Source organism: Anolis carolinensis, chromosome 4 (genome assembly GCF_035594765.1).
Source record: "Anolis carolinensis isolate JA03-04 chromosome 4, rAnoCar3.1.pri, whole genome shotgun sequence".
NCBI lineage: Eukaryota > Metazoa > Chordata > Lepidosauria > Squamata > Dactyloidae > Anolis > Anolis carolinensis.
In genome coordinates, this window is record NC_085844.1 from 211894753 (window position 1) to 211910304 (window position 15552).

The 15552-nt window shown below is 38.7% G+C and overlaps 1 protein-coding gene across 7 annotated transcripts in view; it reads right to left on the bottom strand.

The window, feature by feature from the left end:
- The window catches only part of nav1 (neuron navigator 1), a 365889-nt gene that overhangs the window by 237188 nt on the left and 113149 nt on the right, over positions 1 to 15552 (bottom strand). The window lies entirely within an intron of this gene.

The following is a 15552-nucleotide window of genomic DNA, read 5'->3' on the forward strand; positions in this document are numbered from 1 at the left end:
CATAACCATTTACCCATCTTCCTCAGCAATTGAAATTCAGAGCCATACAAGACCGAGGACATAGATAGCCACCATGACTAACAGCCGTTGATAGCCTTATCCTCAGTAATTTTGCCTATGTTGGAAATGACAAACTTCTTCAAGCCTTCTCTAGTAATGTTTATCTATGATCCAGTTGCTTACTGTTTCCTGTATGTATGTATGTTTTGGTATGCAGCTTCGTTTACTCTATGTTTCATGAGAAGTTATAAAAGGGGCTGCAGACCACATGCTCTCTCTTTCTCCTTTTTGACTGTGTGACCTGTTGATAGCTGTTTTGTTATAAGAAAGATGCCCTGGCCAAATGTCACAGAGAATTATCTCAAACATATCTGAAACTGGACTAATAAGTTTTGTACCTGTGTATGCTGAACACATGAAGGCTGTGAGTAAACCAAATACAGTAGAGTCTCACTTATCCAACATAAACGGCCGGCAGAATGTTGGATAAGCGAATATGTTGGATAATAAGGAGGGATTAAGGAAAAGCCTATTAAACATCAAATTAGGTTATGATTTTATAAATTAAGCACCAAAACATTATGTTCTACAACAAATTTGACAGAAAAAGTAGTTCAATACACAGTAATGTTATGTAGTAATTACTGTATTTATGAATTTAGCACCAAAATATCACAATATATTGAAAACACTGACTACTAAAAGGCAGACTGCGTTGGATAATCCAGAACATTGGATAAGCAAATGTTGGATAAGTGAGACTCTACTATATGTTGTTTTTATCAGTCTCCTTCATTTTTGTCTCTCGAGTGCGTGATATAAAACAAGTTGTTTTATGAGAGAGTATATATTTTTGGACACTGAAAAACACTTCGAAAGCTCTGCTGTTTTTATACACTGGCAAATCTCTGTTTTCTTAACAGATCAGAGATAACAGGTGTAACGGGGAGAGAGAAACTGTGTGAAGGAGACGCAACAGATAAGGGGAGAGGAAGATTCTCACAAACTTTGTGACTTACAGTTCATGTCTGAAAATACACTATCTCTGCCTCTGTGTCACCTTCAATGTTATATATTTGTTACAGGATTCAATTTTAAAATGTTTGAATATATCTTTTTCTTGTGTAACTTAAGCCTGGAGTCAATATGTAGCATTCAACTGCTCCTCACAGGGTACATCAATATAATCTCCATCTGATTTTCAGATAACTTCAGTCCTGTAACTTGACACGAGACTTTAATATATAAGTTGAAATAAATAAATGTTTATTTATGTAATCTTTTTGCACATAAAGCGTATTTGTTACAAAGTACTTCACTTCAGTTCCACTTGGTATTACTGCTATTGTCTTTCACCCTTTTGAATACACAAAACTGTTATTATATAGCTTCCAGAACAGTTTAACTTATTTCAACTTGGTTATGCAACTTTCTTCTCTTCCTAATGTATATTTGTCCTCAGCATTCCAGCTGAATAACTTATATCTTATAGTCACTCTTTTCCATCGATAGTCTGCCTGAAAACTTAGTCACATAGGACATTCTGTCTCTCAGTTTCACCTGACAGAAGACTTAGACTCAAACTTAGACTTAGTCTCTTTTTCCTTCAGTACTACAACTGAACCCATGATCTTAAACAAAGATCCACTCCACTCTAGCTCCCTGGCTAGAGACTGAATAATTTTCAAGCTATTCCCTCTTTTTCCTTCCAGGTAGCTCCTCCCCTTTTTCTTGCTAGCCACTCCAAAATGGATACATTTCTACTGCAAGGCTGCATAACCATGGTGATGCATTGACCAATCAGATATAGCCAACTCCTGCCTGCCCTTGTCATAATATCAACATTACCAAACTTATACAAAATCCCCATTATAATTAGCTTTTCCGTTACAACAGGTTATTCATTCTAACAACTTAAAACCATTGCCTTGCATAATTATATCTGGCTGTATACCACAAGAGAAGATCCTACTTTAAAGGATTTTGGCTCTTTAAAAGCTCATGCTTTTCTAAAAGTTATGATCTCCAAAAGGTGTTTTCCAAAAAGTTATGAATGCCATTTTCCAAAACGTCCTTTTACAACCGTTCAAATTGGCAGCCACTTCTACACTGTGAGACATCCAATTCAATACTATAACTACATGCTGTAGTAAATCGTACTTTTTTTGTCTTGAATGTTTCACCTTACAGCTTCCCTGGATATCCCCATATCTTAATACTATGAAGGAAGGAGGGGAACACTAGCACCTGAGTTAACAAAACTCTAGAATTAGGGAAGCTGTTACCTGCCAAAAGTTTGGGACCATAAATCCCATAAACACCAGTCAGGATGGTAATGTTCAGAAATTATGGAAACTACCATCTAAAACACCTGGAGTGCCTCATGTTGTCCACCCCTGTTCATCATGCCATCCAGTAAATGTTTGATTTCCTGCATCTTTCTTGTGTATATGTCACTGTTTGTATTTAACCTTGTCCATTCCTTTGGGTGAGTACAGTAATGCATAAGTCAGATTTTCAAAAATACATTGTTTCTTCTGTCTTCTCTCAACTCTGATGAAACATTTTTCATGCAACAATGGCCTAAATCAAATTAAATTGTATGGCCTAATCTAATGTAGAACTATTCAGCATGTTTAAGCCTACATCCCTTAGACAAATGGCAAAAGATTATGATCTGCAAATATTATACTGTAGTGCATCCACTGTTTATACTCAAGATTTAGAGATACAATGTAAGGCTTCATTCTCCCTAAAATGAGAAAGAATTACCTTTCTGGATTAAGTATCTCAGTATGGCTACTGAAAAGGATGTTTTTCTAATAGCTGAACTTCCACATGTTTAGATTCAATCCATCTAGATTTTACTTCTTACTCATTGTATGTTAGAATTACTCAAGGAGATCAGCTCTTTCACATGGAGAAAAAATATGCAGAGTAAACTGAAATGGTTTTGGAGCAATAAATCAACAAGTTTAAACATTCAAGAACACAGAAACATTGCAAGTAGTTTTATTTGACTTTTAAAACATTGTATTAATTCTGTGAATACACACACACACACACACATGCATTCCCATTTTATTATCACAATAGTTCAGGTTAGGGTTAGGATGAAAGAGAATGACCAGCTCAAGATCACTTAGGTGCATCTACACTGTAGAATTAAAGAGGTTTGACACCATTTTAACTGCCATGGTTAAATGCTATGGAATCTTAGGATTTGAAATTTTACAGTCTTTAACCTTCTCTGCCAAAAAGTGCTGTTGCCTCACCAAACAACAACTCCCATGATTCCATAACATTGAGCCTTGGCAGTTGAAGTGGTATCAAATGGCAATAATTCTATGGTGTGGACTTCCATTGCTGATGAGTGATTTGAACCCAAATCATCTTCACCATAGCACAACATGCTAAATGATATACCACACTAGCTGTCCTACAGGGCTGGGTAAATACAAGTATATTTTAATCTATTTTGTACTGGCATACAAATATATATTTGTGCCTCTGTTTGAGGTTTCAAGGACAAAACATTTTGTCTTTGATACAGTTCCTTAGAGCATTGACTGTTGCTAGCTATCTTCTGGGTATATAACTACCAAACCCATTTCCCACAAGCTTTTATAACTAACCTCAGTCTCTAGCTGAAATGAAATGTATAATTTGTACATCGAAAATAGTAACTACAAAAACAGATGTTTCTGCTGCAACATCCTCTAGAGATCCCTCTCAATATATAGCGACATTCCCCTTACAATATCTGTGCATATACTTTTCAAAGCCTGAAATACTGTTACAGATTATTATTAATTCTGGAAACAACAATACTTTATTGGTTGTCTCCCATAATCCCTTACCTCCCAATCTCTGGATGGTTGAAATATGCTAAGAAGCTGCCAAACCCTTCTAGCCAAACCGCATATATATTCACGCATTTACAATTCCCTGGGTTTAAAAAAAGCTTGGTCTCTTGTTAGAATGTATTTTCCATTAAAATTTCAAAACACAGGTCCCATTGCATCATAGCACTATAGAATTAATGAGCCAGGTGTTGTACAATCAGCCTGGAAATGTCTAACATGCTGCCTTGGGTCCCATATTGGGAGAAAGGCAGGATAATAAATAAACATGTTTCATATTTTTATAGCCACATGGATGTCTTAGACTACATCCAGATTTCTGATTTTTTGCTCCAAAAATACTTTTACAGTTGTGATACCTCTGCAAATCAATGAGGCTCAAGTATTATAATGATGGCCATTGCTTAATACCCCAGTTCTGAACACACTGACTTGTATTGGGATCACTTTCAACTCAGGATCTAAACAGTCTCATTTGTCTTGGCCTGTGACAGCCCTCTGCTAGGTATAGCCTAAAATGCACTACTGAATTGTTGCCAATTGTGTACGCCGCCCTGAGTCCCTTCGGGTGAGAAGGGCAGGATATAAATGTTGGAAATAAATAAATAAATAATATAACTATAAAATGAAGAACCTTCATTGGGAATGAAAGCATCATTACAAACTGGCTGTCAGAGTAGCCAACTGGCTATCAAGAGCCGGTGGGTGGGGAATCCTTTAATAGAATACATTCCCCAGAATCCCTCTCTCAGCATGAACCATAGCCATGCCAACGGAAGGATTCTGGAAGGTGTGTTCCAAATGTATCTTATCCAAGTTCTAGAATATTAATTCAACCATGCTAGCAGGAGCATTTTGGGAAGTATAGTCAAAAGGTATGCCTGCCCCATCTGGCATAAATCTGCCCACGTGAAGCAGGTGAATATAGCACTGAATGAGACATGTAGTATAATCACAGGATGTCTTAAACCTACACCTGTTGATAGACTCTATAAACTAGCTGGCATTGCCCCCCCACCCAAATATGCGATGAGAAGTTCCTGCCAATTGTGAGAGAAATAAGATTGAGCAATGTGAAAGCCACTCACTGTATTGGCTACCAGCCTTCTCCCAGGAGACTTCAATCAAGGAAAAGTTTTATAAGAACCACCACACCTCTAAATGTTCCTCCAGTAACAGCAAGAATATCCCTGTGGGCAGCAAAATCAGGCAATCCCAACTGGATGCCCCCCCCCATGAGGGTCTGCATCTAGGGGCAAACCAAGAATGGGCAACTTGGAAGTCCCTGAACAGACTTAGAAGCGGAGTTGGCAGATCAAAAGACAACCTGGCAAAATGGTACTACCTAGAAGAATCCTCCGCCTTGTGCAACTCTGAGCAGAAGAAACAACTCAGCATCTGTGTGCTTGCTCACAATGCCCAGACTCATGCACAGAGGAAGAACTGTTTATAGCTACAGACAATGCCGTCACTGTTGCCAGTTTTTGGTCTAAATCTATTTAGCAGCATGTAATCCCTTTATCAGTTTTGAACTTATTTATTATGCAATGCTTTTGACACAAAATAAAGTCAAAAGGTAATATGTACAGTCAGTTCAGGGCTGTGATACAGTAAAGCATTTATAAGCAGAAACATAATGGTTAAAAGAATTTTCAAGACACAGAAAAGGAAACGGACTGGATGGAAGTACTCTTGAGATTTTTGTTACTACATCTCTGGTCATCAGGAAAAAAAAGAATATTTCAAGCAAATTCCATCAGTCATATCCAACAAAGTCACAGTACAATAGAATTTAAAATAGGTATTTCCTGTTTATTCAACAGGTTTGAGATCAGAGCATTTTTAAAAATTGGAAATCATCAAAATATGGAAACCAGTCTGAATATTATAAGCACAAATTTAAGCATGAATACTGTATTACAAGCACAAATATAAGAGAAGCACTGCACACAATTTCTAAGAGTTGCACTACATACAATATAGACAGACTGGCTGAAAAGATGGCACTGAGTTGCTTGAAGGAAAAAGCAGCACATGGTCACAAAGTCATAGTGCAAACATGATGCAATAGATCAAAAGAGTGGACCACATACCAAATAAATGGATGCTCATTAGAACTAAAAAGGTCAAAAGAGCAGTTCATCAAAAAAACATAAAAGTGTGATCCACCAACTCAGAATTCCTTGCAAGAATTTCAGCCTTACCATCACTGTGTAGTCCAGTAATTTTCCAATGTATTAGGATCTCCAAATTGTATGTTTATGATACAATGGAGAAAAAACAAGATAGATGAACAAATACCTTAATCACCTTGAAACAAAGGCTATATTTTGGAAGAAGGAACTCTCAAAGCAACTTCTGAATTTTCCTTATCTAAGAAAACCCATGAAATTTATGGGGTCACCATAAATCAGCAAGTAAATTGAAGGCACACAGGCACACATAAACAAATGTTATCTCTAATGTCTGTATACAGCAATAATGAAAGCAAAATCAAACCCTGGAAAAATGAACTGGATCCTCAGTGCTGTGCATACCAGTTTAGCATGAGAAATTCAGTATGAATCATCAGGTATTTGGGGCAGGAATGGAATAATTCAGTTCCATATGCTACACATGCTAAATCCATAATACAATTTTTGTCATAAACTATCCTTCTGGATTATTGAGTCACCCCATCTTGCCTCTTAGAGCATTTTGATAAGTTATAGCAAGAGGCCATTAAGATGATATTACTTTCTGGAGATGTTCATATTTTCTTTGAGTTGAGTTGGATTTCATCAGTCAGCAAAGTGTCATGGGCATAGCTCACAGAGGTGAAAGCAGTTCTCTCCAATGAGGGAATTTAAATTCTATAGATTCTTACTTTTCCAAAGCAGAAATATGGCTTCATAGTATGGTTAGACTATGGGGCAAGGCTGTGCTGTAAGAGAGGTTAGACTCGTTTTCTTAAATTGTCGTATTTCCTTTTTCATTTCTTTTGTCCTATTTGACCTGAATCTAACAAACCGAAGATAGTTCAATTTGTCATCTTATTTTGCTTTCACAATATACACCAAAGATAAAAGGCAGTGATTTACCAAATGGCCTACTGAGTACACATTACAGGTAAGCAGGTATCTGAATTAGGACTTTTTCAGTATCCCAGAAACCTATACAATCCAATAAAATGTTGCTACATTAGTATTCCTATAACTGGTTTAAGATATCTATTAAAGTTCAGTCCCATGGCTGAATATGGGAAAAGGAGAAATATCATTCATAGTCAATGCAAACCCGTCAATTCGTACTTCACAAATGAACGTCAAAAGAAAAATCTTTGCCATTTGTAAGCCTCTGAATTTTATGATGCAGTTCTGCAATTTTTTAAAAAATGAACAAAAATGTTAAGGAGAACTGTCAAGAAAAATGTATGTCACTAAAAATAGCATATAAGTACATTGTTATGAGAAAATATTTACTAAAGCAATGTCTATTGGACAACAATGTATACAAAAATGTGTAAATTAGGTGAAAGGTGAAACATTTTGGACTTTTTTCTTAACACAATACAAATTAATACCAAAGTTTGAAAATGTGTAAGATTTAAATTTGAAAGAAAGGAATGCTGTAAATTCAATAAATAAATAAATGTAGAGTGGAACTCAAGAATCAAAGCATGCAACAAGTTAAAGGAGTCCCATATTTCATTTCAGTGCATGCCTATATGCATTTTTATGAAATTGCTTACTGTTCCTGTCTGTTTCATTCGTATGGCCCCATTTCCGTTTCCGCCTGCTGCTTATGGAAATGGACGCCAATACGAATGGGCTTTTCCATCCAAGGCCCGAAATAAACAAAAACTTTTCAGCCTTTGGGCAGCAAAGCGCCAGGCCCTGCAAGCCAGGCCTACAAGCCATCGCGTGCTCCATGGCTCATAGGCCTGTCTTGCAGGGCCTACGGTCGAGTGCTCGACAGTAGGCCCAACAGCCAGGGCCTAATATCGAGCGCTCGATGCTCGTAGGCCCAGCAGGCAGGGCCTATGAGCACCAGGTGCCCAGCGCTTGGCTGAAAGTTCTGTGAGCCAGGGCCTACAGTCAAGTGATGAAAATCAGCTGACCAAACGGCTACCGTTCCCCTCTGCCTTTCGTTTCACTGTTTCTTTTGTTCTTGTGCTTGGGCTGTGGCGCAGGCTGGAGAGCAGCTGCAATGAATCACTGCAATGAATCACTCTGACCAGGAGGTCATGAGTTCGAGGCCCACTCGGAGCCTATGTTTGTTTGTCTTTGTTCTATGTTAAAAGGCATTGAATGTTTGCCTATATGTGTAATGTGATCCGCCCTGAGTCCCCTTCAGGGTGAGAAGGGCGGAATATAAATGCTGTAAATAAATAAATAAATAATTGTGGGGTTGTACCATTCAGTGCAATCCAAATGGACGAAATGGTACAAAACCATGAAAGAAATCGATGAAACAGGATTCGAGCCCAACCCTACTTCTTTGGGTAGTGTGGTGAAAGGAGACAGCTACATCCATCACAGGATATTCTAAAAAAAAACCCACCAAGCTTCCTTCTCCATCACAGTACTGCTTCTGGCCTTCTTGAATGCCTAAGCAAGAAAATGACAGCAGCCACAGCAGCTCTTTAGTGCTTTCCTAGAGTAGAGAGGTCAGTTGTTATTTGTGGTTCTCACAGGATGGTGAAGCTCTTGCCTTTCAACTCTCTTCATAGATAAGGAGATAGAACCTTCTTATCAGAGTTAATAATACATCATAATTGTATTAAAAAGAACTATCCTCTTCTCTGAATAGAGACATTTAAAAATATCTGTATGTGATAATGGCAGTAACCAGGGGCAGCTGATCTTTACCCCTTGCCAGAATAACCCTTAAATTAGCCATGGATCATATCAAAACCCATAATTTTGTCCTCAGATTTTGCCTTAATTTATACATTAGGTCAACTTATAGAGAACTATATATGGTAATTTGGTCCATAAATAGCAGCAGATTGACTTAATTATATATCAAATAACATATTTGTTACTTGGCTAATTGATTTCAACAGTGCATCTGCACCTGCTGTATTTAGCATGATTCCTGAATATATCATAAACTAGTGATGTAAAGACAAACTTAAAACACAACGATATTCATATTTTGCACCTTGGCTGAGAAAATTCATTTTCACGGATTTTCATCTGCAAGAACATGATTTTGGGTGAAACAAAAAAAATACTAATTTGTGTACAAAAAATACAATTTTTGCACATAGACCTGTAGGAAAACTATACATGATTTTTCTAACACAGGATCTGCATATGTTGAGATAAATTATCTAAAAGATACACAATTTGGAGGAACACATAGATTCCTGTACAGAAAAACCACATCTAGTTTTCTGCATAATATTTTTGGTACATGCATGCTTGAGCAAGTGAATTTTTCTTAACCAAGTTCTGAAATATAAGCAAAGCTCAGAAACAGTTTAGAGTAAGCAGGAAATTTCTGAAATTATTCTTTATTATAAGCAGAAACAAAATACAAAGAGGTATATCCCTACTACAGATGGATGAATTTTCTCTTAATCCTCATCTACTCATTTGATTAGATTTCTACGTTTCACAGAACAAATATTAAAACTTATTGACTTTCTAGATGTCCCTTTGTTGTTCTGGTGCAAATATCACAGATTGTCTTTGTTTAACTTCTTCAACTACTATGGGAGGAATTCACCCCTTCTTATTTTAAAAAAATCCTGACATCAGATAGAATCTAGCTAATAAGGAACCAAGAAGCACAACCTGCATTTTCCTTTATAACAGGAATGAATAAGTGTGGTCCTCAAATCTTTTCCGCAGGCTGCAAACCCAAGAAAAAACCCAGAAAATGATGAGGACAATTTATCCCATACAAAAAATAGATCAAAACAGTTTTTAAAATGCCTGAGAGATCAATTTTCTTATTTCTCATCAAACAGAAAACAAGCAAAAAAAATGAAACCAGGATGTATATCATATCACTTCTTGTTTGGTAAAAACACTTCCATGCTGCTGCCCAAGGGGCAAGGGAGAAAATTGGCCAGTTGCCCATCATTGTTTAACAAGGAAGAGAAATAGTTTGCTTCACATTCTGAGCTACCCATGTATCCCTTGGAGGCATGGCTGCATTTGGATGCAACACAAAGCAACGATTTCACAATATGGATTGAGTATCCCTTATCCAAAATGCTTGGGACAAAAAGTGTTTTGTATTTTGCACTCCTTCGGATTTTGGAATAACCTGCGTGTATATGCTGTGATGTCTTGAAGATAGAAACCAAGTCATGTGTATCATATATGCCATTATCTCATACAGAAAGCCTGAAGGTAATATTATACATTATTTTTAATAATGTGTGCATGAAACATAGTCAGTGTACACTGAATTATCAGAGAGCAAAACTGTAACAATCTCAGACACTCATGTGGACAAATTTTGGATTTTGGTGTATTTCAAATTTTGATATTCTGGATAAGGGGTGTTCAGCTTATACAAAAATGAATTAATTTTTCTGCTGAGTTTGTGCATTCCTTTCTCTCTTTCCATGACAGAGCCATTTTTCTTTCAGATTAACTTCACTTTAGGGTATCACCCAAATCATAAATTGTGCTTAATCTTCACTCTGGTTAACAAAAACAAGGCAGACTCAAATAAGATTTGAACAACCATGGTTGATATGAACCACTCATGCATCCTGGCTTAGAGGATATGAGGAAGACTAGGTTCATTCTCTAGTTAAGCGTTATATCTGAAAAAGTCCCAAGTGACAAGACACATAACAACTTGAACACATTTTGAGTGCTGTGTATTGTTTCTGAGCTACTTACAAGTGGAATCACAAAAATATGGAAAAGGTGCCCCAAAAACACGCACAACCTGTATCTTCCTTTCTCTAATAACATGAGACTTCTATGGCATTTAAATATCCTTCTTGGTTCTGACCCAAAATAAGATTTGATTTTAATGATTTTAATAAAGGTAACTCCTGGTGTGGATTTCATAAGGAGAAATCAGACATCACAAATCAAATAGAAATTGAGGTCATCTTGTCAAAGTCTATGAGAGAAATCTACCTGATTCTGTGTTCTTAGATTTCAAAAAAGCCTTTGATGAGGCTCTTCACATCAATCTCCCAAAACAATTTCCCAAAAGCTCTGGAGCCACAGGATAAAAATGGAATATCTTTTTTAAAAAGATCTATCAATTGGTTAAACACAGGAATTAGACAGAAGGAATTTATGAGCTGCTATCTCGGTGGAAAATGGTGTGCAATGAGGTGCCTCTAAGTATCTGTGCAGAACCTGCTCTTGTTAATGTATTCATTAGCAACCTGGAAAAAGGTGTGAAAAGATTTGCAGTTGATGCCGAATAATTAAAGTAGTTGAATCATAAGCATGCTGTGAAAAGCCTCAGAAGCCTCTGGATGAACAACAAAATGGCAAATGAATATCAGTGATGGCAGATGCCAAGTAGCACATTTTGAGGATGTCTGCACGTGTCAATTTATGATGTTCTCATGAATTCCATAGGGTTTTCTCAGGAAGGGAATACTCAGAGGTGGTTTTACTGGTTCCTTCCTCTGAAAAATGCTCTAGAGCACCTGGTATTTGTTGGCAGTCAGTACCAACCAGAGCTGACTATGTGTAACTTCTAAAATCAGACAGGATCTAGTGAGTAGGCTATTTAGACCCCTTGTGGACTATAGAGGAGCCGTGTGCTCAATACTCTTTGAGGATACAGAACCACCACCCCACCCAACCCCCTCAAAAATAAGCATAGAATTAACACTCATTACTTGTTCAAAACTTTTGAAACCATTCGATAGCTGTCAGAAAACATTACTACTAAATGCCAAAGGCACCCTAGTCCATGGATCCACACCAGTTTATGGGGCTGTGGGAGTTTCCAGGCAAGGAAGAAACAACTGTAGTCAATGGGCACAAATATAGAACAAGTCCCTGGCATATTCTTCTATATCAGACAGCTTGAGAAAAACTGTTCCTCAAGACATGCAATTTTCTCACAGTTCACATTGCTATCTCACTGCAAGTTAGAAATGCCCAAAAGTATAATTTAATCCAAGAATGAGTTGATTTGATAGAAGACAAAAATGAACAGTTAAAATTTAACATATCACTACTATAAAATTTTACAATGCTACAAGAGGCAAATGGGGAAAATTCATGAATCTGGTTACTTTCCCAGATATAGATCAGGTAGTGTCATGGAAGCAATTATAAACAAATTACAGCATTCATATTTTGCAGCTGACTGGCATAAATGATGAATTAGATGCATGTAGAACTAATTTGGCCAAATATAGTTGTCTTTATACACTTTTGACTTTCATATAACCTTCCCACCCTTCATCCAACACATGGCAAGGCTGGGTAATCTGCATATGCTTAGGATGCTCTGGGGTGTGGTGGGCATTTAAAAAAGAAAAATCAGGCATTCCAGACTAGCTCCGAATTCTGCATCTTGCAAAATGATTGAGCACATGTTTCTATATGCTATAGCATGGCAAGAGGGGGCAGTGCCCTGGAAAGGTCAGAAATTAGATTTCCTGCTTTGCTTCCCTTCCCTTCTGGTTTAAGCTACATGCTCCATCAGTCAAGCACATAGCTAACCCTCCTGTAAAGCATGTTTCACTGTATGAATCAACAATCTTATAGTTCTCAAATGGCAGCCTTCCATTAACTTGCCCATATTACCCATATTGCCCCCCAACCAACCAGTCTGGTGTGCCTTGCTTTCCCTCAATTCTCCCAGTGTTCAGTCTTGAATTATATTGTCTCTACATTCCCTCTGATGTGCCAACTGTACCCACTGACCTTGAATACCAAAAACTGCTTTGTATACACTATATTCCCCCACAAAAATAATACACTGTTGTGTTTCAAAATCACAGACCTATTTAGTTTGCCATAATTACATTCATACCATTAAAATGCAATGATGGTGGTGATGATCTTTATTTATATCCTGCTTCCGCCCCCGCCCCCCCCAAAAAAAACAGGGCACATAAGAGTGGAATTCTCTGTATTTTCTCATTGAGGGAAGGACATAGTCACTGACAGAAAACTTTACACAGAGACAAATCTCTGATCTATCTCACTCTGTTCTGGTTGCATGAAAGCAGCAATTCACAAAGGTTTCAAACTCAACTTTTCCCAATTCAACTGGAAGATTTAAAAGACTGAACAATCTTTGTGTAAAAACTCTATCAATAGTGCCCTGATAGGAGACACTATATGTCATTTCTTTTGTATCCTCAGTGTTTCATAAATCCCTGGGAAAGTGTTGGTATCTCTGCTGCATCCTTTCCATAGCCCAACTGCAAATTCCACACCTCATCAGTTCCTCAGTCTTACCCCCAAACCTTCCCTTTTTTCTCTCAGTCCTATTAAACAGTTTCTCCTTATTCCCAGACTGAACATTGTACTTGTGCTTTTGCAGTCCTCTCTCAGTTTCTGCACTGGTCTACCACTTCTCAAAATGAGTGCCATTGACTCCCCTTCTCTGTCCTTCTTCTAGCTCAGTCGGTAGCAACAGTTGCTAGTCAGCCCAAAGGGTGTGGTAGTTTTAGCAAGATGACTCAAGAATGCAGACAAGTGAAAATGGTCTTAAGTTTTTAGGAGCACCACGCTACTGTGAAACCCACCCTACCAGACCTTCTATGCTGAAAGGCAGATGCCTGCGTGCCAATTGTATCTTCTATGTAATCTGTAAGGAAGGGTGGAGAAAGATCAGGTGGTATTGTATTCTGTAACGATAGATCCTCACAAGCTATTGCATTGAAACCAATATGCTGGTGCTTTAAAAGGTTCTCCTATTTATTTTGTCAATCCTCCCTCTATTTATTTTGCCTATTCTCGCTCAATAGTATTCGCAAAGCAGCCATTGCTGGGCGGATGTCTTAACCAGAAATATTCCAGGTGGGGAAGCGTAACAGCAGCACTGAAGCACTAGCAACCACTGTTCTTAGGCAGATCTCCCTAGTAACCAAACAGAGTCTATTCCCATCTCGCTTTCTCTCTCTGCTCAAGGAGGCATCACTGTGTCCTTCCCTCCCTACAGCCCCTGCTTGTCATGTCGCAGGCTTTTCATTTCAACTGCAGCTGTCACTGAGCTGCATTTGCGACCACTCCCCTCTTTCCCCACCAGAAACCAGAAGGCAATGACGGCTGACTCTGTGCCCAGCACATCTGCTGTAGCCTTGTGTGCACACCCACTTATGGGGGAAATGCACACATAGGCTCCGTTCCAGCCATCCACAGCATCTCATCATAGCTTATAACCTTTATCATTTGACGCTCAGGGTACATATTGCAGATACAATTGCTGCCTCTCTGTTTCTAGCAAATATACACACCTACCACTGCATACCCAAAAAGAAACTGCAAGAAAATCAGGACAGGGAAGGGATTGCTTCCACTATTCCTCCTAGCAGAGTGGATGTAGTGACGTTCATCCTAGCACCAATTCTTGCATGCTGCTCAAATCCCGCCCCCATGACATACACCCAATTCTAGCAAACTCTTGCTCTGGGTTTGTTCTATTTTTACTAGCCTCTCTTGCTAATTCAGTAAATGAGGGGAAGATTTTTCTGCCCTTGCCCTCCCTTGACTTCAGAGGAGCAAAAGGAATCGACTCAGTCCTCTTCCATGTGACACACTTCCACTACCTGTTTTATATGAGTTACGGAATCCTGACCCATATATATAAATATAGATATATAGAGAGAGCCCCCAGTGTGCAGCGGATTAAACTGCTGAGCTGCTGAACTTGCTGACTGAAAGGTTGGCTGTTTGAATCCAGGGTGCTGGGGGAGCTCCTGCTGTAAGCCCCAGCTTCTGCCAGCCTAGCAGTTTGAAAACATGCAAATGTGAGTTCAATAGGTACCGATCCAACGGGAAGGTAAGGGGACTCCCTTCAGTCATGCTGGCCACATGACCTTGGAGGCATCTATGGACAACGCCGGCTCTTCAGCTTAGAAACGGAGATGAGCACCACCACCCCAGAGTTGGACACAACTAGACTTAATGTCAAGTGGAAACCTTTACCTTTATATCTATATATAGGGAGAGAGTGTCTATGTGTGTAGGTTGAGTATCCCTTAGCCAAAATGCTTGGGACCAGAAGTGTATGGAATACTTTTGGACTGTGGAATACCTGCATTTGTATATATGCATGGGATGAGATATCACGGAGATGGGATCGAAATCCAAACAAAAAATGCATTTATCTTTCATATACAGAGCCTAAAGATAATTATACACTGCACAGGAAACATCTGTGAGCAGACTGAACCATCAGAAAGCAAAGCTGTCCCTTGCACAGCCATGTGGACAATCCCAGATTCTGGGATATTTGGGATTTTGGAATTCCAGAAAAGGGATGCTCAACCTATGCATGCTGAGTTGGAGGTGACTTCTCTTGCGGAGGGAAGGAGGACACTATTCCCAGTGCTTAGGAGACAAACCAAGAAGGTGGAAGAAAGTGGCCCTAGAGTGCCTACAGTTGCGAAACCACTGGATTGTGGTGACATCGCTGAGGGTGACCCTTCCTAGAGACCAGAGCCAGTTCCTCACACTTTCACGCCCTGCACCTGGCACAGCAAGGCTGCAAAGGGAGGAGGACAGGAGTGGGAGGACCACAGCCCCCT